At 42.3% G+C, this 24,205-nt stretch overlaps 1 long non-coding RNA gene across 1 annotated transcript; it reads right to left on the minus strand.

Moving 5' to 3' along the window:
* Positions 1–3,406: 3,406 nt before the first annotated feature.
* LOC115439324 (uncharacterized) lies at positions 3,407–19,035 on the minus strand. The gene is made up of 3 exons (XR_003938248.1): positions 19,024–19,035; positions 5,936–5,942; positions 3,407–3,594 (listed from the first exon to the last, which is right to left on the minus strand). It is a non-coding gene; the product is annotated as an uncharacterized LOC115439324 (long non-coding RNA).
* Between the last annotated feature and the right edge of the window lie 5,170 nt (positions 19,036–24,205).

The following is a 24,205-nucleotide window of genomic DNA, read 5'->3' on the forward strand; positions in this document are numbered from 1 at the left end:
CTGATTCTGAGTACAAATAGTAAATGATGCCGACATGTACAAGCAACAATGGTCAGTGTATTCAACTGTTTTATTATCAACTGTTGTTAAAGGAGGGAATTCAAAGGAAAAGAGAACACACACACCCCTCCATATCTCCGCTGGCCTTTGCTTATTAATGTGGACTTTCAGGAAACTATTGCTGCGCTGATGTTTCCAGCCATAATGGGACCGACCAGAACAATGCAGTGTTAATTTGTTTGGTTTCCGCTGGAGGACTGTGAAAACAGCAATGGCCACAGAGACAGGAAAGGACATTAATAGATGAAGGAATGCAAGGGGGGTAGGGATGGGGGGGTTCTGGGTAATTGAGGATGCTGGACAAAGAAATGTTAAAGGATAGGACAGACAGTAATACAGTACAGAGTTATGTATCAGCAGTAAAGAATGTACCAGTGAACATGACCGTATTAGAGCACGCATGACTGAACTGTGTCCCAGAGAGACATGACATGACAAATTCACGGGGCCCAGGATTTGTGGGGGGGCCCATAGAGCAGTGGAGGGGGATCCAGTAAATACAGGTTGGAAGTTGTGAAAATTTCGGGTAAGATTCACTGTAGAAGAGTCGGGAGGTGAACATTGAAAGGATGTTAAGTTTCAGTTTTGTTTTCATGCTATCATAAGTGACGTTGTGTATGGAACATAACCCCCCACACACACACCAACACCACCACCACCGCCCCCTGGTCTGACAGACTGCGAAGATAGTCAATTTCTGTAGGGTCCACAAGGATTATGCTTTCATGGGGCCTATTATTGGTAGCAGTGCCCCTGTGTGTTGTGTGTGTGTGTGTGCATGCGTGCATGTGTGTGTGTGTGTGTCTCGGCCATCATACTAAAGCTGTACACTGCTGACCACTGCAGTTTGTCATACTTATGTATATTTGGTCAATGAACAGACTAGTGAAAACAGTAAGTTGATAGGACCAACATTTTGGGAGCTATTTGGAATTTTGCAATACAAAAGCCTTACAATCATGTTGCTATGCCCAGAATCATATGAACGATTTGATGGTGCTGCTGGACAAATGTGGTACAGCATGCGTGAACACACAACAGATAGCGATGAAGTCCAGGATCTAGAAGCTGTGGTTCTCCCATGAGTCGATGTACTAGTTATAGTATCATTTACTGTAAAATATGTCACAATGAACAAAACTCAAAACCCAGTGAAAATTGAGTGATGACATGGGGAGGTCACACTGACAGAAACCCACTGACAAGTCCAGAGTGGACAGTTTAGTGCTGGGCTGTCAAACTCATTTTAGTTCAGTTCCACATTCAGATAAATTAATTCAATTCAATTCAACTTTACTTGTATAGCCCAATATCACAACAAGGTTATCTCAAAGGGCTTTACAGAGGCAGTTGGAGTAAACAACAGTCAAATAAACAGCAAGAAAATGAGTAGTGTCCAGGGCATCCCCCGTCCTTAGACCCTCCTTCTCGGCAAGGAAAAACTCAAAACCCAGTGGGAAAAGGGAGAAACCTCGGGGAGAACCACAGTGAAGGAGAGATCCACTCCCATGGACGGACAGGCTATAGATGCACCAGGACTGATGGACGTCCATTTGCAGATGTAGTTCAAGTCTGCAAGGATGCAGTAGGGTGGGCACATGGGGGGTCTATCCCGCTGGATGAGACAGGCAGGGGCGAGGAGGCCCATCCACAGTGGTGAGGCCGAGGACGTCCATCCAGGACAGGTGGGGGAGGGGGTCAGGACACAAGACAGGGCAGGACACAGATGGGTCAGCGCAGATCCTGTCGTCATTGGCTCCCAAGCGGTTACAACTGAAAAAGTAGCCACTCCCCCGGAGGGGAGTGGGGAAAGGGGACACCAGGTGAATAGTACTGCACAAACTAAGTTGGCTAAATATTAAAAATATAAGTGCAGACCAGAATGGTACGTAGAACCAGAAACAGAAGATAGGACTCAGTGCCTGTACTTCCCCCAGCATTCTTGCTCCTAGGGCAGCTTAGACTGAACTGTGGGTTCAGTCTAGTTTGAACTAGCCTGACCATAAGCTTTTTGAAATAGGAATATTTTCAGCCTGACCTTAAATGTAGAGACTGTGTCGGCCTCTTTAATGTTAACTGGAAGCTGATTCCATAAAACAGGAGCTTGGTAACTAAAGGCTCTAGCTCCTACTGTACTTTTACAGACCCTGGGAACTACCAGTAGACCAGCATTCTGAGAACGAAGGGTTCTTTTGGGATGGTACGGCACCAGAGCATCTCTGAGATAGGAGGGGCCCATACCATTAATGGTCTTGTATGTGAGAAGGAGGATTTTGAATCTAATTCTAAACTCGATTGGAAGCCAGTGAAGGGCTTGGAGCACAGGGGTGATGTGGTCTCTTCTATTTGTTCCTGTTAGTAGTCTCGCTGCTGCGTTCTGAACCAGTTGAAAACTTTTTAGAGAGCTTTTAGGACATGCTACGAGAAGGGAGTTGCAGTAATCTAATCTAGATGTAACAAACGCATGAACTAATTTTTCTGCATCATTTTTAGATAGAATATTTCTAATTTTGGCTATGTTGCGCAGGTGGAAGAAGGCGGTTCTGCAGGCTTGGTTAATATGTGGTTTAAATGAAAGATCTGGGTCAAATAGAACTCCTAGGTTTCTAACTGTGGCGCTGGAGGCTACACCCACATTGTCCAGAGTGACTATCTGGTCAGTTAGGGAGTCTCTCGCATTTTTAGGGCCTATTATAATGACCTCTGTTTTTTCAGGGTTAAGTAAAAGATAATTAGCGCTCATCCAGGTTTTAATGTCATGGACACAGGAACTTAGTTTATCTACTTGTCTGGTCTGATCAGGTTTAATCGATAAATACAGTTGTGTATCGTCTGCGTAACAGTGAAAATTAATGCCATGTTTTCTAATAATGTTGCCTAAAGGCAGCATGTATAGTGTAAACAAAATGGGCCCGAGGACCGACCCTTGTGGCACGCCGCAACTAACTCTGGAATATGTTGATGATTGTTGGTTTACATTAACAAACTGGTACCTATTAGATAAATAGGATTTAAACCAGCAGAGGGCTGCTCCTCTGATGCCTATGTCCCATTCTAATCTCTGCAGTAGGATACTGTGGTCGATAGTGTCAAAAGCTGCACTCAGGTCCAATAAGACCAGGATGGAGATCAAACCATCATCAGCAGCTAATAACAAGTCATTAGTTACTTTGACTAACGCAGTTTCAGTGCTATGATGAGCACGAAAGCCAGACTGGAAGTGTTCAAATAAACTATTGTCCTGTAAATGCTGACACAGCTGTTTAACTACCACTCTTTCAAGAACTTTTGAGAGGAAGGGTAAATTAGATATAGGTCTGTAATAGACCAGGATGTCGGGATCTAGAGTAGGTTTTTTCAGAAGTGGTTTAATAACTGCAAATTTAAAAGATTGTGGCACGTAGCCAGTAACTAGTGAGGTATTAATTATAGTTAGAATTGTGTCAATAGTTAGGGGCAGAGTCTCTTTGAAAAGTTTGGTTGGGATTGGGTCTAAGAGGCAGGTGGATGGTTTGGAGGACATAATGATAGATGCTACATCAGCTCCATCTACAGTAGTGAAATTATCTAACATTGTAGGGGGGTTTAGAAGAGATTCTAGGGTAGCAGCCTGTGCTTTGTCAGACCTAATATTTGGAGGTAGTTCATCTATTTTGTTCCTAATAGTTGAGATTTTATCGTTAAAGAATTTTAGGAAGTCATCACAGCTGAGAGTAAGTGGGATAGAGGGTTCTACTGAGCTGTGACTGTTTGTCATCCTGGCTACAGTGCTGAACAGGAATCTAGGGTTATTCTGGTTTTTCTCGATTAAGGATGAGTAGTATCTAGTTTTAGCCTTATGCAGGGCCTGCTTATAGGCCAATAAGCTGTTTTTCCAGGCACTAAAAGAATGCTCTGAGCTGGAACGGCGCCATAGCCTCTCTAATTTACGTGCTGCTTGTTTAAAGGAACGTGTTTTGGCATTATACCAAGGAGAAGCTGGCCTTGGCTTAACAATCCTCGGCTTGAGGGGGGCAACTACATCCAGAGCAGTCTGTAGTGTGAGCATGGCACTATCGACAAACTCATCACATGCAGCAGGACTAGACATGTTCTCTACATAATCAGACAACAGGGAAGGAAATATTGGCTGAATTATCTCTTTATACCTTGAGACAGAACGATCACATAATGTCCTTTTCATCTGAGCTTTAATCACAGGTGTAGACTTATCCTCAAGCACAAACTGAAAGGTAATTAAAAAGTGGTCTGAGAGTAAGGGGTTATGGGGGAGGACAACAAGGTCACTAATCTCAATACCATATGTTAAGATCAGATCCAGGGTGTGCTTGTGACGGTGAGTTGGTTTATTTACATTTTGAACAAAGCCAATCCCATCTAGTAGGCCACTAAAAGCTCCACTAAAAGAGTCATTGTCATTATCGACATGAATGTTAAAGTCCCCAACTATTAAAATCCTATCCCAGTTTAACACTACAGTGGATAAAAAGTCAGAGAATTCTGATAAAAACTGTGAGTAAGGACCAGGAGGGCGATAGACCACTACAAATAGAACTGTTCTTTTGTTTTTCCAATTGGGATCAGTAATTGACAGAAATAAACTTTCAAAGGATTGATAAGTGTGATTAGTTTTAGGGTTCAGACCTAAACTAGAGTGTGAAATTACTGCCACTCCTCCACCTCGACCAGTGCTTCTAGCTGTGTGAAAGTTCACATGACTTGGTGGCGTGGATTCATTTAGTCTCACATATTCATTTTGCTGAAGCCAGGTTTCTGTCAGAGCCAAAATATCAATTTTATGGTCACCAATTAAGTCATTTAATAACAGAGATTTGGATGAAATAGACCTAATGTTTAGTTATCCACATTTAATATGTTTATTAGATGTCCTTTTAATTTGACTTTTAATTTGACTGCAATCCGGAACTATTTGTATTAAATTATTTGGTCTCACTCCTAAAGTCTCTATAGGGTTAGGTTTTTGAGTCTCTACTGCACGAGGAACAGTCACAGTCTCTATCTTCTTTCCTAAACACTGGATGTGTGACAGCTCGGGAGGAAGTGAGTGATTAACAGAGAAGTGTTTTACACTACAACTCTGCTCCCGGGCCCCCACTCTGAAGTGTCACTTTGGAAGACTAAGGTTAGCGGCCAGATTGCGAGCTAAAAGACAGGCACCCTCCCAAGTGGGATGTATGCCGTCTCTGCGAATGAGCCCGGGCTTTCCCCAGAACGCACGCCAATTGTCAATAAAAACAATGTCGTTTTCTGGGCACCATCTAGACAACCAGCGGTTAAATGATGAGAACCTAGAGTACATCTCATCATTGACCAAATTGGGCAGGGGTCCAGAGAATACTACGGTGTCAGCCATCGACCTAGCAAGTTTACACACCGAGGCTACATTCAGTTTAAGAACCTCAGATTGTCTCCGCCGGGCGTCGTTACCACCTGCGTGAATAACGATCCGGCGGAACCTAGTCCTACTCTGCTGTAAAAGCCTAAGGTTTCCTTCGATGTCACCGACTCTGGCCCCTGGGTAACACCTGACAGACACCGCTGGGAGCAAATTAGATCTGAAGTGGGCTGAACCAGTGAAATAAAAACAAAATAATATGTAAATAATGTCAACTCCAAACTTTTCTTTATGTTTTAGAGTGAAAAAAGTAAATTTCCATTATGAAAAGGTTTACATCTACAAACTATCCTTTCAAAAGATGTGAATAACATGAACAAACTGAAAAAATAAGTGTAATTTTAACAATATTCTGCTTCAGTTTATCATTTACACATATAAATTATAACTTACAGATCAGAGTGGATCTACAAACACACAAAACATTTAGTAACAGGCAGAATATTGTTAAAATTGTACTCACTTCCTTTAAGACATTTCAGGTTGTTCATATTTGTTCAGATTATTCACATTTTTTGCAAAATAATACTTTGTTTTAGTGTAAATACATGAAAATATTTACATTTACAAAGACAAAAATTTGGAGTTGTCATTATTTATTGGTTATTATGATAGTATTTGACTGGTCCTGCCCACAGGAGATTGAATTGGTCTTAATGTTTAACCTGAACTAAAATAATATCTTAGTGTAATTTTTGCATTTCACAAATTCATCCCGAGGGCCAGACTGGACTCTTCGGCGGACCGGATTTGGCCCCCGGGCCGCATGTTTGACACCTGTTGTTTAGTTCATTAGTTTCACTAGTGTATGATCGACTGAAATTAGGACTCATTGTGTTTTCATTATATTTAGGTCCAGTAATCTCATCAAACTCTCTATCCCCAAAGCCCGTATTGTCTTCGGTCACAGCGCCTTCCGATTTGCTGCAGCTAACGTCTGGAACACTGGACAAAACCCCCTCAAACTCACTGTCCTCACATCTCTCTGTTTTTAAGCAAAACCTGCAACAAATGTAAGCTGGCTGTTGCACCTGTTCAGTATTTGTCTCTCACATGTCTCACTGTTATTGCTGCAATGGACTTATTTATTAACTGTTTGTTTCTATATTTGTTTAACCTTGTTTTTACTTTTAGCCCCACTCCCTACCCCTCAAGGAGCCATTGCTCATTGATCAGGCTGCATTTGTAAATAAGAATCTGTTCTTCATTGCTTACCTGGGTAAATAAAGATTAAGTAAAATACTACTACTACTGCCACTACTACTATTACTACTACTACTACTACTACTATTACTACAACAACCAATAATAATAATAATAATAATAATAATAATAATAATAATAATAAAATTTGAACTCACAAAGACCCAAACATCCACCGTTAACCTAAACCATCTACTGATCTAAAGTGTTTAATACATGTTGATACATTAATTCTATCAATACATGGCAATAATTGATCTAAAATACAATTCTTCATGTTTTCGTGCTCATCAGATATGACTATATTTGGACGTTCAGAGGCTCTGTAGTTACCGTTGAAACACCGTCATCTTTTCCAACGCTGATTTCCCAGTAAAACCCATGGAGTTGGATCCATGACAGCGGATGGAGACTTTTGTTTTTATGTTTACTTAAAAATATTTTTGCTGAAAACTTAACTATTTCCTTTTTTTTTTTTTTTTTTGATTTGTTCTAAAAAGTCTTTGAATTTAATCTCAGCTTTTATGAAAATCTACATGATCAGTTTCTATGTTCAGTTATCGATACCTTTGCTGAAAAAGTCACTTTTTCTTCAGTTTTCTTTCGGATATAATAACAGTCAACATTAATCTGACCTTTAATGAACATCTACTGAATTAAATATAGGAAAATATCACATTTTCACAAAAAAAAGAGGATAATATTATAATAAATGGTGAAAAATCAAAATCAGATTAGATATAGAGAAAAAAAAGTCAGTTGGAAGTTGGCACAAAAGTAGTTTTGAGCTAAGAGTTATTTATTCTTTTTATTCCGTTTATTCAGTTATTTCTGTTTATTTTACAAAAGCAGCTGCTAGTCATCCACTGTCAAATGGACGTTGTCTTATTTTTCCTCTAGAACATTCACCTTGTTTTCTTAGAACCATCTAACTTTCACTGTTATGCTCCAGATCATTATCTTTCTGGAAAATAACTCTATTTCTATTTCTGAATAATTTACTTCAGCTTTAGTGGATGCTTGGTGTTTTCTTGTGTCCATGACTAACTCAACACCTTTCATGAACCTTCTGTCAGTGTTTCACAGTTATTTTGTCTTCGTGATGGAACTGGCATCAGTTCCTCAGGTTTTTTTTAATACTACCATCACTGAAGTCAACTCAGCTGATCTGTATTTCACTAACACCTGTTGACTGGACCTCTGCTGAATTACTGTTGAATTTGCATTTTATATATTTTTTTAAATTATTTGACATACATTATAGACATAGATTATAAATATTTCTTATCACATCAACATTAAAGAGTTGAATCCATGATTGAGTTATAGCAGCATTAAAAACAAAAACAAAAAAAACCCCTCCTTTTTATAGGCACTGTAGTTCATATTTTTGTGTAATAAAATGAAAGTCCTTCCAAACCTGTTGGTCTGTGATCCAGTGCTGTAGACACTATATGAACACTCAATACAACAAACATATAATGAACACAGAGGATACACACACTGCTGTGGTGGGATACTTGTTTGAACAGTTAAAAAAGTCAAACTCTGAGAGTTGCATTAATCTTTATTTAACCCTCCTATTATCCTCAAATATTACTAACACATTTTACCCTTGGGCTCAATCTGACCCCAGGGATATTTGCCTCCAGAAAATGATTTACATACAATTTTTGATTAAGTTTTTGTGTCAGTAACTTTACATAATTAACCCCTTAATAATGAAACCTATCAATGAGTTGACCTGTCCTCTAGACTTGAATGGGATCAACTCCCCGCCTACATTGGCTTCCTCTGTTTGGCAGGAGTTCACACTTCCAGTAGTTTCCCACATGCCCACACCACCACAAGTATCAAAGTTTTGCTGGGAATGGTTGTTTACCACACACCCCTATTATTTATCAACTCAAAACTAGGGATGCACCGATTCGATACCAGTATCAGGCATTGGCTCTGATACTCAGTGTGTGTACTTGTACTCGTCAAAGTAATCCGATACAACTGCACCGATACCACGTATGGCCGTGTGACATTCCCAGTTCAGTGCAGCAGGTACGAGGAGGAGGAATAATGTCTGGGGAGTGTGAAGAGTGTGGAGATTTAACAAAATAAATGACTGTGACAAAAGTAACATTGACTGCAAGTAACGTTACAGACACAGATACGGACACAGCGTTCTGTCCGTCCTCTGCATACATTCCATCCATTTTCCAGGTTCTGGCGGATGCGTACCCAGACGGAGAATACCAGCGGAATCATGGAGCTAGAAGAGCTGTTCAAAGAGCCACTGTGTGAGTTTGAGAAAAACTACTGACAGATTTAGGACAACTACCCAGGGCTGGGACGGTTTAGAGAAAAACTACTGACACATTTAGGACAACTACCCAGGGCTGGGCCGGTTTAGAGAAAAACTACTGACACATTTAGGACAACTACCCAGGGCTCGGCCGGTTTAAAGAAAAACTACTGACACATTTAGGACAACTACCCAGGGCTGGGCCGGTTTACATCCTACTGATAATACTATGGAGGTACGGATCAGTGTGGACCGCCGCCAGTGGAAGTGAAAACCAAACTTATGGCTCATTTCTCTTTTGTCTACCTGCTGAAGCTAAGCTTTAAACCTTACCAGCGAAAACACTGCAATATTAGTATCACAGTAGTGTTACCTCTGTCGTCTCCATGTTTGTTATTACTGACTTTCTTCTTCTTCTTCATAAAACTTTCCTCTTCTTCATGGTATTTGTCCAGTATGGTTAATCCAGAACAGCGCCCCCTGGTGGATTAATTGACAAATGCTCATTCCAACACATTAAAATTCAGTAGCAGCACTTTGTTCCAGTCAGACTAATGGCAACAACAATAAAGCACATTTACAAAAGGAACTAACAACTGGAATGGGATTATTAAGAACTCGTATCAGTACACGGTATCGGCAAGTACTCAAATGGAAGTACTTGTACTTGGTTTGGAAAAAAGTGGTATCGGTGCATCCCTACTCAGAAGTATCAACTCTGCACCTGCAGGAGTGGGGATGTTAGGTCACTCACACACACACACACACACACACACACACACACACACACACACACACACACACACCAAGTCCATTTTAGCCTTTCTGGTGGCTGCTACATCCGACATACTGCGGTAAGCATTTTACATCATTTCCTGTTTCTTGTTGAGTGTTTGCTGTGGCAACTTCGTAGTTTCAGTAGAATCACTGCTCATATCTGGTGCCGTTCTAGATTGCCAGTGTGTTAGAAAATCACCAGTTATTAGAGAATTAATTAGATAGCGAAGGTTATCTATTTACACACAAACAGTAACCTCTTCCAATTTGTTTAGTCAGTTTAGTCCCGGTAGCTAATCTACTGTAGTTTAGCAGCAAATATGGCTTCTCTTTCTCCTTCCTGTTCTTCTCGTTCTCCTTCCCTTCTGTCTTGCTCAGTGTGTCAGATGCTTAGTTTTACGCCTGCTTCCTAGTGACAACGGTACATGTAATAAATGTAGTATATTTGCGGCCATGGAAGTGAGGCTTAGCCAATTGGAAGCTCAGGTCTGCTCTATGAATGAAACGTTAGCTTTTCGCTTTCTCCTTCCTGTTCTTCTCGTTCTCCTTTCACTTCTGTCTTGCTCAGTGAGTCAGATTCTTAGTTTTACGCCTGCTTCCTTTAGTGACAACAGTACATGTAGTGAATGTAGTATATTTGCGGCCATGGAAGCGAGGCTGAGCCAATTGGAAGCTCAGGTCTTCTCTATGAATGAAACGTTAGCTGCGACAGCTAGCCAGCCCTCTTTAGCCGGAGCGGACCCGCCAGCCCAGGTTAGCCATCCCCCAGCAGCTCCCGAGCAGCTGGGAGAACAGGAACAGAGGGTGACTGTTTGAAGGAAGCATAGTGGCAGGTAAAAGCCTGAGGTACACCCCCAACCACTGCACGTTTCCAGTAAGTTTTCCCACTCAGCGACACACCTGCTGAGAATGAAACTCTGGTCTTTGGCAGCTCTGTAGTACGAAACATGAGGCTAGAGACATCAGTGACCATAGTCAGATGCATTCCGGGGGCCAGGGCGGGAGACATAGAATCCTATTTAAAACTGCTGGCTAAGGATAAATGTAAATACCGTAAGATTGTAATTCATGTCGGCGGTAACGACACCTGATTACACCAATCGAAGGTCACTAAAATTAATATTGAGTTGGTGTGTACCTGTGCCAAAAGTATGTTGGACTTCATAGTTTTCTCTGGTCCCCTACCTAATCTGACCGGTGATGACATGTTTAGCCGCATGTCTTCACTCCATCGCTGGCTGTCTAGGTGGTGTCCTGCAAATGACATACAGTTTGTGGATAATTGGCGGACATTTTGGGGAAAACCTGGTCTTATTAGAAGAGACGGCATACATCCGACTTTGAATGGCGGTGCTCTCCTTAGTGAAAACCTGGCTAGGTTTATTACTGACCTAAAACCCTAACAGGGATGCAGAGTTGCAGTCTTAAACACTTCTCTGCACTTCTTGAGCAGGTGCCCACTGTAAACCCTACAGAGACTGTGTCTGTCCCCCAAACCTGTAAAGTTCAAGTAAATAGGAAAACACCTGCACAGCAAAATCTATAAAAATCAACACTAATACTACTACTGTTCCTAAACACAAGAAAGTAAAACGTGGCCTCCTTAATATTAGATCTTTATCTTCCAAAGCTTTATTAATTCATGATATCATATTAGATCATCATATAGATTTATTCTTTCTGACGGATACCTGGCTTTGTGAGGAGGAGAATGTGTCCCTAAATGAAGCTACTCCTCCTACTCACCATAATAATCAGATTCCTCGAGGCTCAGACCGAGGAGGGGGAGTCGCAACTATTTTTTTTTTTTTTTTTTTAACTTTATTTTTTATTAAACATGTAAAAACACAATACAGAACATTCCTTGACAGCATCACATATTGTGTATGACAGTTTGAGTAAACAAGACAAAACAAAAGAAAACTACAGTTTCTGGTCATCAGCTGCCTGTTGTGATAGTACAGTACCCACCCCCACATCAGAGGCATCCACCTCCACTACAAACTGTCTCTCTGGGTCAGGAACCCATAAAATGGGTGCAGAGCTGAAGTAGTCCTTCAGATGTCTAAAGGCTTTATCAGCAGCCGTAGACCACCGGAATGGGTCCCTGGAGGATGTGAGGGTGGTGAGAGGGGCAGCCATGGTGCTATAACCCCAAATGAACCTCCGATAAAAGTTGGCAAACCCCATGAATCTCTGCAGCTGTTTTCTGGACTCAGGGACGGGCCAGGAGGTGACAACTGAAACCTTGGCTGGATCCATGTCCATCTGGTTCCACCCCACGATGTAACCCAGGAATGACACTGACGTGGCATGAAACTCACATTTCTCGGTTTTCACAAACAGGGAATTTTCAAGAAGGTGCTGCAGCACAGCCAGGATGTGATGAACGTGCTCCTGCTTAGACTGGGAAAAAAATCTGCATGTCATCAAGATACACAAACATGAATTTATTCAGCATGTCCCTGAGGACATCATTGATAAGTGCCTGAAACACCGGAGGAGCATTGGTTAATCCAAATGGCATAACCAGGTACTTGTGGTGACCAGTGGGGGCATTAAAAGCTGTCTTCCACTCATCCCCCTCACGGATCCATACCAGATGGTAAGCATTACGGAGATCCAATTTAGTAAAGATGGTGGCCCCCTGCAGCAGCTCGAACGCTGAGGAAATGAGGGGAAAGGGTAACGGTTCAGAACAGTGATGTCATTTAATCCCCAGTAATCAATACAGGGTCTGAGGGTCTTGTCTTTTTTACTGATAAAGAAAAAACCTGCTCCAGCAGGAGATGAGGACGGCCGAATAATGCCTGCGGCCATTGATATCAATCTCCATGGCCTCCCTCTCAGGAGCCGACAGAGAGTAAAGGTGTCCCTTAGGAGGAATTGTGCCAGGCAGAAGATCAATGGCACAGTCATATGGATGATGTGGGGGTAGCGACGTGGCCCTGGCCTTGCTGAATACCTCCTGGAAGTCATGGTCTTCAGACGGAACCCAGGATAGATCTATGGCAGAACAGGAGCTGATTGGGGGATTCAGACCACGGTTCTGCTGGAGACAGATGGATTTACAGGCGGAGCTCCATCCCAGAATGGATCCTGTGGACCAGTCTATATATGGATTGTGACGCCAGAGCCAGGGATAACCAAGAATTAACGGAGGGTTAGGTGACTTCAGGACGTGGAACTGGACAGTATCCTGATGGTCCCAGACAAAAGCATCTGGATGGGCTTAGTCTGATGAGTGACAGTTCCCAGGAGATGTCCATCCAGCACACGGGCTGACACAGGGTGTGACAGAGGAATCATGTCAATGCCCATCTGCTTGATGAGATCCTCATCAATCGGGTTGACATCCGCCCCAGAGTCTATGAAGGCAGCGAGGGTGAGAGGACCTCCTGCCAACAGGAGCTGAACGTGGAACAGAGGTTGGGAGTTAGGGGTGGATATCAGGGACCGTCTCGGTAGAATGCCCCTCTTAGCTGCCGAGCCTTCCTCCTTTACTGGACATCCGGAGATGAAGTGTCCAGCCTGACCACAGTACAAACAGAGGTTCTCACAGCGTTGACGCTCCCGTTCCTCGGGTGCACCCTACCTTCATGGGTTCCACCCCTCCACGGCTGAGGGTTCTGAGAGCAGGTTGGGGGTGGCAGATTACCCATGAAGACGAGCGGGTGAGTAGCGATCAGTCCTCCCTTGATGTTGCTCCCCTCTCCACACCTGCATGCGTCTGTCCAGTCTCGTTGTTAATTCAATGAGGCCATCAAGAGAGGGGGGCAGGTCGAACGAAACCAGATGGTGTTTGATGTGAGGTGCCAACCCGTTGAGCAAGGCATCACACTGGGCGTTGGCATTCCTGGTGCTGAGCTGAGCTCGGGTTCAAAAGTCTATGGCGTAGTCAGCAACTAAGCGACTCCCCTGTTTTAAGTTCATTAGTCCTCCAGTGGGATCAGGACCCCGGGACATGGGTCAAAACACCTTACACAGCTCGTCCGAAAAACCCTGAAAGAAGGGGCAGGCGGGTGTACCCCTCTCCCACTCTGCAGTTCCCCATAGCAGGGCTCTGCCTGTCAGTTGGTTTAAGGTGAAGGCCACCTTAGCTCCTTCAGAAGCAAACATGTGGGATTGCAGAGCAAACAGGATAGAACAGTTAGTTAAAAAGGGATTACAACCTCCAGGGTCCCCGGAGTAATGCTCAGGCTCTCCTACCCAAGGCTCGGTGGTGAAACCGGAGGGTTGCCCCAGAGCTGGAACCGGAGAAGGAGCCAGAGCCGGAGGAGTGGGCGCCGGAGCAGGTGCTGTTCCAGGGTTGAAAACATGATCTGCAATCCGAACCACCTCCCCGGAGAGGGTTTTTAAAGAGTCCAAAATCCCCCGGAGAGTATGATCATGTTCGCCCACCGGAGCACCCTGATCAACCACCGCCTGACGGAGGGTACTGGCGTCTGCTGAGTCCATTGTGGCCAGATTATACTGAAACAAGTACAACGGAGGACCCAAGTGCAGTTTCAGGTGCTCAGTGTGCACAGTCTTTATTATCAAGCAGACAAGCAACAGACAAGGGACAGGCAGCAGGTAAATTAGGGACAGGCGGTGGGTCAGGAACCAGGAGATCCAAACAAGACCAGAAGGGTGAAGACAGAAGACATGGTCGGGGACGGAAGACAGGTTGGTCATCCGGGGTTCAGGCAGAAAGATGTGGTCAAACAGAGGCAGGTCGGTACTGGGACTCAGACAGGCAGACGTGGTCAGGTAGGTGATAATCCAGGCAGCAGGTAGGGCAGGTCAGGGACAAACAGGGCAATGATCAGAGGTACAGACAGGAGAAAATGCTGGAGAGTATCACACGGCGGTAGAAACAATCTGGCAGAGGGCAGAGAGGCGAATATATACCCCCTGTCTGATGAGCCCAGCTCTGCTCACAGGTGAGGGTGATCTACTGATGAGGAGGTGTGGCAGGGAGTGTAATGGGGAGGTATGACTGAGAAGTGAGAGAGAGAGAGAGAGAGAGAGAGAGAGAGAGAGAAAGAAAGAAAGAAAGAAAGAAAGAAAGAAAGAAAGAAAGAAAGAAAGAAACAGCAGAACAAACAGACAGAGATGTTTCACTAGTTCAGTTATCTGTGCATCAACTGCATCCATGTGTCTCTCCCTACTTCCCCCCTTCTGCCCCTCTCCCCCAGTCTCTCTCTACCTCTATCGCTCTCTCTTTTTCTCCTCCTTTACTCTTTAACCCCAACTGGTCAAAGCAGACGGCCATCCTCCAGGAGTCTGGGTCTGCTCGAGGTTTCTGCCTGTTAAAGGGAAGTTTTCCCTCGCCACTGTCACCAGTCACAAGTGTTTGCTCCTGGAGGATTCTGTTGGGTTTCTGTAAATTGGCTTAGAGTTTGGTTTTGACCAACTCTATATGTAAAGTGTCATGAGATAACTTTTGTTATGATTTGGCGCTATATAAATAAAATTTGATCTGATTTTTGATTTGACACCTGTTTTACACAGATTAACCAGCTGGGGCTCAAACTGACCCCAGACGAACACTAATGTGTGCAATATGTGTTCATAACATTGAAAAAATATCATCATGATCTCTTAATGCTTTATCAGTTGTCCCCATCAAATCAGGAAATGTCATGAAATATGAAGCAAAAAAAAAAAAAAGAAGTCAACTATTATTTTTTGAAAGATAAACATGGAATGAGGTCAAATTAACCCCAAGGATAATACGAGGGTTAATAATTTGAAACAGAGAGGGAGAATAAGGGGACAACTCCACTGCACCACATGGTATATTATCCATTTATACTCTAAGATGTATGATTGTAGATATATTTTAGAGCAGGTGTCCATCATAATCACATGGCTACACTACTGATAATCGACCTTTGACCTTTAGGTTCATCCATCGGTGTAATTTGACCTCATAAATTTTTCCAGTGATAAATCCAGTTCCTGTTACCTTCCCAATGCAGTGTCAGTGTCACCACATGTGGTGTGCAGTGGTGTGAAGGTGGACCCACAGACCGTCTGTGGACCCTGGTGGACCCACAGAGCCTCCGTGGACCTTGGTGGACCCACAGAGCCTCCATGGACCCTGGTGGACCCACAGACCCTCTGTGGACCCTGGTGGACCCACAGAGCCTCTGTGGACCCTGATGGACCCACAGAGCCTCCATGGACCCCGGTGAATTCTATGATCCATGGAAAGTGTGATCTCAGACAAACTGGATGTGCCGTTTTATCACTTCCTCCCAGCCCTGCTTTGTTTAGGGCAGCATCACAGTGAATGAAGAAAAGAAAAGGGAAGTTGAAAGAGAGGAGAAAATAGCAAACTGAAGGGATGAGAGAAAGAAAAAAAAACATGCTGAAGGTTAAAGACTCTGACTTCAAATCTACAAACGTTGACTGTGGTCATCACACACATTCTGCAGAAAATAGGCATTTAATTCAAAAATAGCACTGTGTTAAGACATTCGTTTCTATAAGAGGCTTTCTCTATGAGTAAATTAAAGAAATGTTGGCAAAGTGGACAGAGGTTTCTGATTTTGTTAAAAAAAAAAATCATCCAGACGAATGAAGTTCAGGTCGTGCAGCTGCTTTATATAATGGCAGTTCAGCCCATATGGCACATTTTCAGAACATTTTAAAAAGCAGAATAATAAAGCAGATTTCTCTGGATAGTTTTATAATGAAATGACCTACAAGTGCAAATAGTGACAAAAGTGAGGACAGAGAACAAATGAAGTGAAGAGATTAAGAGAAAACACCAGAAATTCTTCAACCTGATGTTTTACAGAGCGGAGATTTTCTCTCCAGAGAATAACCCTCTTCTTCTTCCTCTTCCTCTTCCTCCTCCTCCTCCTCCTCCTCCACCATCTTCCTCACACACAGATCGTCTCATCTTTAAGGTAAATAAGTTAATAAAACCAGTTTATTTCTTTTGCATTTTTTTCTATTATGTTTTCACAACTGTCTTAAAAACCTTTTTTCATCATGAAACGAATTAAACTCGTATTGGATTCACATCTGTCCACTTTCTCTCTCTCTCTCTCTCTCTCTCTCTCTCTCTCTCTCTCTCTCTCTCTCTCTCTCTCTCACTCACACACACACACACACACACACACACACACACATAAAATAACAGCTCTAAGTTCACCTCAGCTCAGGGCCTGTACTTTTCAGTTAGCCTACGCCTTCAGGCTGAGGTATGGCCTCTGACTGTTGTTTGGAGAAGACTCACTGTTTAAATATCTTAGGGTCCTGTTCATGAGTGAGGGAGGGATGGATGGAATGTGGGGTCGACAGGTGGATGGGGGCAGTGTCAGCAGTAATGCAGACACTGTACCGGGCGTGTCCAACTCGGAGGAGACCCTGGGGCAGACCCCGGACGTACTGGCACTGGCTGGTCTGGGAACACCTCAGAATCCCCCTGGAGGAGCTATAGGAGGTGGAGGGGAGAGGGAAGGGTGGGCTTCCCTATTCAAACTGATCACCCACGACCCAGACCAGGATAAGTGAAAGAAAATGGATGGATGGATGGGTTCACCTTTTATTATGGTGATGTCTGAGGTGTCAGAGGTTTTAAATACTTGATGGATTCTACCTTTATATTTCTCATTCAAAAACGTTTACTTATCCTTGTTTGGTGTCATTACTTTCAGCACAACCTCACCTGTGTGACTTGGTCGTTTTTTTGATTTTTGTTTTTTTTCCATTTGACACACTGTATTAACACTGAAGCCCATTATTACCATCTCTTCTTGCGCTAAACATGATGGCAGTATTGGTGAACATTCTGTCTTTATTGTGCATCTGTGAGTCTGGTTTTACTTTCAACACCATTGACTTGCCAGTATTTGACTTTGACATTTACACTTTCACATAAGTTGAAATGAGGCTCCATCTGCTGATACTGTGGATCTATACTTTTATTTACTTTTACTTCTATTATGTCATTATTTAACCATATTATACTATATGTGAACTTTGGAGATGCTTCTACTCTGTATAAAGTTCATACAATCTTAGGGTGTCAAGGCCTTGCACAGAGAAAGTGGCACCAGCTGAGCCATGGACTTACCTACCACTTAAGTGAACACATACGTGTAACAAACTCAGAGGAATCCTTGAAAAGACCATTTACTAGATGCAACTAGTCCTGGGACATTGAGATGCTGTCAGTATGCCTATTTACCTTTTATGTACCAAAATAAATCCCTCTTCTTTGAGACGACTTATTTCACCCTGTTTTTGTGAAACAAAACAATGACAGTTTGGTGGAGGATGCGGGCATCTAATAGAAGGGGGGAAGAAGAAAAGAAAAGCTTTTTCATTTTTTTCTCCTCATGTCGCTCTCTGTCTGACGTCTGGCTGATGGTGCATTTTTATGCACCAAGTCAGAGAGGGAAAAACATGAGAGGAAGAAACAAACAACCCAGAAAAAAATCTCTGGAGGAAGAACCTGAAGAAACCTGAAGAATTCTGCATTTGATAAGCCCCCACAGTGTCTCTAATTGAGTATATGTCTAATAGTGTAAGTGAGGAAGCAGGAACCACTTTAAACTGAATTCTGCATATTGACTATCCCAGGTTTTGAGGCTTGCAAAAACTTACGTGCGTATTTGCATACAGAGTGTGGAGTGGACGTATGTGTTGTTACATTGTTCATATGCTGTCTATTAGGCCCGAGCCCAGACACACAGAGTGGGGAAGCAAAATTTACAATATTTTGAGGCAGGGATTAAAAGACAGTGTATGACCAATTAGTTTATTGAAAGTCATGAGAATTTATTTGCCAATAGAAAATGTACATCATAGAAAAGGTTTTTATTCTATGTGTCCCCCTTCTTTCTCAATAACTGCCTTCACACGCTTCCTGAAACTTGCCCAAGTATTCCTCAAATATTCGGGTGACAACTTCTCCCATTCTTCTTTAATAGTATCTTCCAGACTTTCTCGTAATAGTTTTGCTTATACTCATTCTCTTCTTTACATTATAAACAGTCTTTATGGACACTCCAACTATTTTTGAAATCTCCTTTGGTGTGACGGGTGCATTCAGCAAATCACACACTCTGACGTTTGCTTTCCTGATTACTCATATGGGCAAAAGTTTCTGAAAAGGTATGGATAATAGTGTTAGGTATGATTATGACATCAGTATATGTTTGGTTTCAAAACAATTGACGTAGTGCCTGCTGAGAAAAAACAACTAAATGTTCATTGTACATTTTGCTTCCCCACCCTGTACATGTCAGCGAGGGCCTATTAAAATCACATGGTTCCGTTATTTTATTTTTTTTCTCTCACCAATTTGAACGCAAATTTGACCCCCTGAACGTTAACGAAAAGTCAATTTTATTTGACCAAAAATTCAAGCCCGGTGAAAAATTATTTTATTTGAAGTTGCCAAGAAAAAATTTTGCAAAATGACTCGGTAGCGCCCCCTCAAAAATCAAAATACATTACGCGGATGGGAGCCCTCCCCAAATTTTTTTATTTGTACAAACATAAAACTTGGTACACACATAGCACATGGTAGGACGAGTAAAAAATTACATTATGGCACCGCCCTAAACCCAAAAGGAAGTCGGCCATATTGGGTGGAATTTTGGACCTGTAAAATCCCACCCTTCATACTTTCATCATCTCCTCCTAGGGTTTACATCCAATTTGGATCAAACTGGGTGAAAATCACCTACACACATGTGTGATCAAACGTTACCATTTACATTTTTCATCAAATGTTGGGCGTGGCTGTGATGACATCACAAATAAGCTGCCATTTTGAGAAGTGGAAAAGTGTGTATATCTCGTACACAGAGTGTCAGATTGAGCTGGACCCAAGTAACATTTGTGCGGAATGAAAACCTGAACATGATAATATGTGACTCGTATTGTTGGATCGTAAAATGGCTCTCTGACGCCCCCTAGAGTTTTTGAAGAGGGGTGAAAAAATTTTTTTGACATAGGAACAAGAAGTTTGGCCCACACATCCCTCATGCCAAACTGAACAAAAAAGCCAATGAGGACACACCCCTATTTACAATCATGTTACCATGACAACACCAAAACTGTACCTTTCAAATGACTGGGGTTTTTCCACCAGGATGCAATTGCTGAAAAACTCTTTGTGTTCCACTAATGGTACAAAGACTGAAAATTAAACTGTGGAAAAGAAGAATTTTCCAGCAAGAGGAATTTTCAAAATATTGAAAAATGACTTGGCCACGCCCCCTCAAAATATGAAAATACATTGCAGGAGTGGGAACCCACCTAAAAAAATTTCAACATAGAAACATGAAACTTTGTCTAGACATAGCCCATGATAGGACAAGTAAAAAATGACATTATGGCCCTGCCCTAAACCAAACAAGAAGTCGGCCATATTTGATGGAAGTGTGGACCTCTAAAATCCCACCCCTCATACTTTGATCATCTCCCCCTAGGGTTTACATCCAATTTGGACCAAACTTGTTGAAAATCACCTACACACATGTGTGATCAAAAGTTACCATTTACATTTTTGATCAAATGTTGGGCGTACCTGTGTAACCTCACAATGAAGCAGCCATTTTTAGAAGTATAAAAGTGTGTATATCTGGCACACAGAGTGTTAGATTAAGTTGGACCAAATGTAACATTTGTGTGGAATGACAACCTGAACACGATGATATGGAACTTATATAGTTTGACCGTAAAATGGCTCTCTCACGCTCCCTACAGTTTTTGAATGGGAGTGAAATTTTTTTTTACACAGGATCAAGAAACTTGGCACACACATTCCTCATGCCAAACTGAACGAAAAAGCCAATGAGGACAAACCCCTATTTACAACTGTGTTTCCATGACGACACCAAAACTGTACCATTCAAATGAATTGGGTTTTGGTGCAGCGATGCTATTGCTGAAAAACTCTTTGTGTTCCACTAATGGAATACAGACTGAAAATTACACTGTGGAGAAGTAGAATTTTCCAGTAAGAAGAATTTTCAAAATATTGAAAAATGACTTGGCCACGCTCCCTCAAAATTGGAAAATACATTGCGCGGAAGGGAACCCACCCAAAAAAAATTTCAACATAGAAAGATTAAACTTGGTACAGACATAGCCCATGATAGGACAAGTAAAAAATTACAATATGGCCCCACCCTAAACCCAACAGGAAGTCGGCCATATTGAGTGGAAGCTTGGACCTCTAAAGTCCCACCCCTCATACTTTCATCATCTCCTCCTCGGGTTTACATCCAATTTGGACCAAACTGGGTTAAAATCACCTACACACGTGTGTGATCAAAAGTTACCATTTACATTTTTGATCAAATGTTGGACGTGGCTGTGATGATCTCACAATGAAGTGGCCATTTTTAGAAGTATAAAATTGTGTATATCTCGTACACAGAGTGTCAGATTGAGTTGGACCCAAGTAACATTTGTGCAGAATGACAACCTGAATGCAATAATATTGAAGTCATATCGTTGGATCGTAAAATGGCTCTCTGATGCCCCCTAAAGTTTTTGAATTGTAGTGAAAATTTTTTTTTGACGTAGTCAAACAAAATTTGGCACACACATCCCTCATGCCAAACTGAACCAAAAAGTCAATGAAGACACACCCCTATTCCAAATCCTTTTGCCATGACGACACCAAAACTTTGCCATAGTAACGAATAGGTTTTTGTCAGAATCCCACCCCTCATACTTTCATCATCTCCTCCTATGGTTTTCATCCAGTTTGGACCAAACTTGGTAAAAAATCATCTACACACATGTGATCAAAAGCAATCACCTACATTTTTGATCAAATGTTTGGCGTGGCTGTGATGAGGTCGCGAAGAAGTGGTCATTGTCAAAATTATAACACTTTGTTTATCTTGCAGAATATTGGATCCAGCCCATGATATGCTGTCCTCTCAGTCAGTGGGGAGGCGGTCGCATGGGGAGGTGGTTGCGTGGGAGAGCGAGGGCCTTAACACCGCTTGCGGTTTTAATTTTTTTAAATTTTTGTTTAAAGGGAACTACGGTATGGGCCAACAGCTGAAGGACCTTTTTGTTTTTATTATTTTTGTTTAAAGGGAATTACGGTACAGGCTGACAGCTGAAGGACCTGTTTGTTTTTATTATTTTTATTTAAAGTTTAAAGTGAAGTATTTTTGTTTTTTTTCTGAAAAAGGGAACTGGTCCAACAGCTGAAAGACGCTGGTTGGTTAATTTTAAGGTATTTTGGGATAACAGCTGAAAGATTGATTTTGTGGCTAGGTTTAAGAGGTAATTACGGGTAATACAAAGGTACGAACCAATGGACGTAACAAATTACTGTACCTCCGTTTGAAGCATTTTTAAGTGTATTCTTGATGTATTGAGTTCAAAACCTATCCGGTTAAGTTAGGACAGACACAGAAATTAGCAGACAGTCTCATTTGTGTAAGGCATGTTTTGGCTCCATCTGGTGAGGCTTTTTGAGTTCAAAATTATCCGGTTAAGTTAGGACAGACACAGAAATTAGCAGACAGTCTCATTCGTGTAAGGCAGGTTTTGGCTTCAACTGGTGAGGCTTTTTCAGTTCAAAAAACTACCCGGTTAAAGCTATACCTACCGATGTGGCATTTCTCACAGTACTTGGTAAAAGTTTGAACATGAACAACCCGCCTCCCTCCAAAGCCCCGCCCCCTTCCCTCTGCCTGAGCTCTGAGGTTCCTCCTCCTCTCATCTGATGCCCGATGGAAACAGAGGAGGAAGCAGAGGTGGAGGTCTGGTCCGGTCCGTTTTGGCGTGTCCGTGGACCCCTCCCTCAGTAATCAGATGCATCATCCACCTGCCGCGGGCCCGCAGCTCCTGTTCCATCAGTAGACCTGGTCTGTGCAACACTGGGTCAGTGTCTTCACTGCAGTGCCCAGGGGATGGGCGCGCACACTGTGAAAGCGCGGCCTCCGCAAATTTTCCGTGGACATTTGAAGTTTCATAGTCCATACAATTATCATCCTACATCATCATACATTGTGTGACACCATGTACATGTACCTGTATGAGTCCCACTGTCATAAAAGCTGAGCTTTATGCAGACCTGTTCAGTCCAGTACAGCTGACTTCCGGACTTTTATCCCCATCTTTCATTCATCAGACTCCCGTTTGTGCCCCTCAGTCGTCATTTCTGTTCATAAATCCGGTTTTTCCTTCCACATGTGCATGTCAGTTCTATCCAAACACATCCTAGACAGTAGACTGTGGTCAGTGTCAGGAGAAGCAGCGCGAGTGAAGTGTCAGATTCAGAGGGACACATATCGGATGTGAGACGGCGATAATGGATCGGATGCTGGACAGCCGTAATGGATGATTGACAGGAGGCTCAGCCAGGTTCGGCCAATTATTTTATTCGGACCGACTAAAATGATTGGTCAGACTTTTATCAGAAATATATGAGAATTAAACATTTTTGAGTTTCAATACCTGGCGGATTTCTTTTACATTTTAGTTTTACACACACTTATTAGGAGCATTTCAAGATGACAAAACTAAAGTGTAAAAATGCCACATCATACGGTATAGCTTTAAGTTAGGACAGAGACACAAATTAGCACAGTCTCATATGTGCAAGGCAGGCTTTGGCTCCATCTGATGAAGCTTTTTGGAATAAAACATTAACGTTTGGGCACTTCTGGGTCGGTCCCCTGATCGTACTTCTTAAATTTTGGCTATAAAAATTAGAAGTATAACAGTCATTTGAAAAGAGCTTTGAGTAGATTACCATTGGGGGTTTTTTGTTTGAATTTATTGATTGATCAGTTGTCTTCATATTACATTATTTCTCTAAGTAATAATCTGATTCAGTTAATTTTATTGATTGTTCAGTTTCAGTCTATGCACTTGTAATTGATTGATAGATTTGATTAGTATTGGTTTTATTGCTTGAGTTCATTGATTGATCAGTTGCATTCTCTAAGTATTAATCTTGATTCAGTTAATTTTATTGATTGTTCTGATTCTGTCTAGGCATATATAATTGATTTATAGATTTGATTAGCACTGTTTTTTTGTTTCAGTTTATTGATAGATCAGTTGTCTTTATTAGGCCCGAGCCAAGACATACATGTCGGCGAGGGCCTATTAAAACCGCATGGTTCCGTTATTATTAGTGGGCCAAGCCCGCGGGGACTGGGGACGCGTATGCCAGAATACGCGTTCCACAGTTCCAGCGGTGCTGTGGAACCCTATTGTTTTTGTACGGATTTTTATTATTCATTCATTCATTAGGGGGCCAAGCCCGCGGGGACTGGGGGATGCGTATGCCAGCATACGCGTTCCACAGTTCCAGCGGTGCTGTGGAACCCTATTGTTTTTGTTCAGATTTTTTATTGGGGTGCCAAGCCCGCGGGGACTGGGGGGCGCGTATGCCAGCATACGCATTCCACAGTTCCAGCGGTGCTGTGGAACCCTATTGTTTTTGTATGGATTTTTATTAT

Source organism: Sphaeramia orbicularis, chromosome 19 (genome assembly GCF_902148855.1).
Source record: "Sphaeramia orbicularis chromosome 19, fSphaOr1.1, whole genome shotgun sequence".
In the NCBI taxonomy this organism is placed as follows: domain Eukaryota; kingdom Metazoa; phylum Chordata; class Actinopteri; order Kurtiformes; family Apogonidae; genus Sphaeramia; species Sphaeramia orbicularis.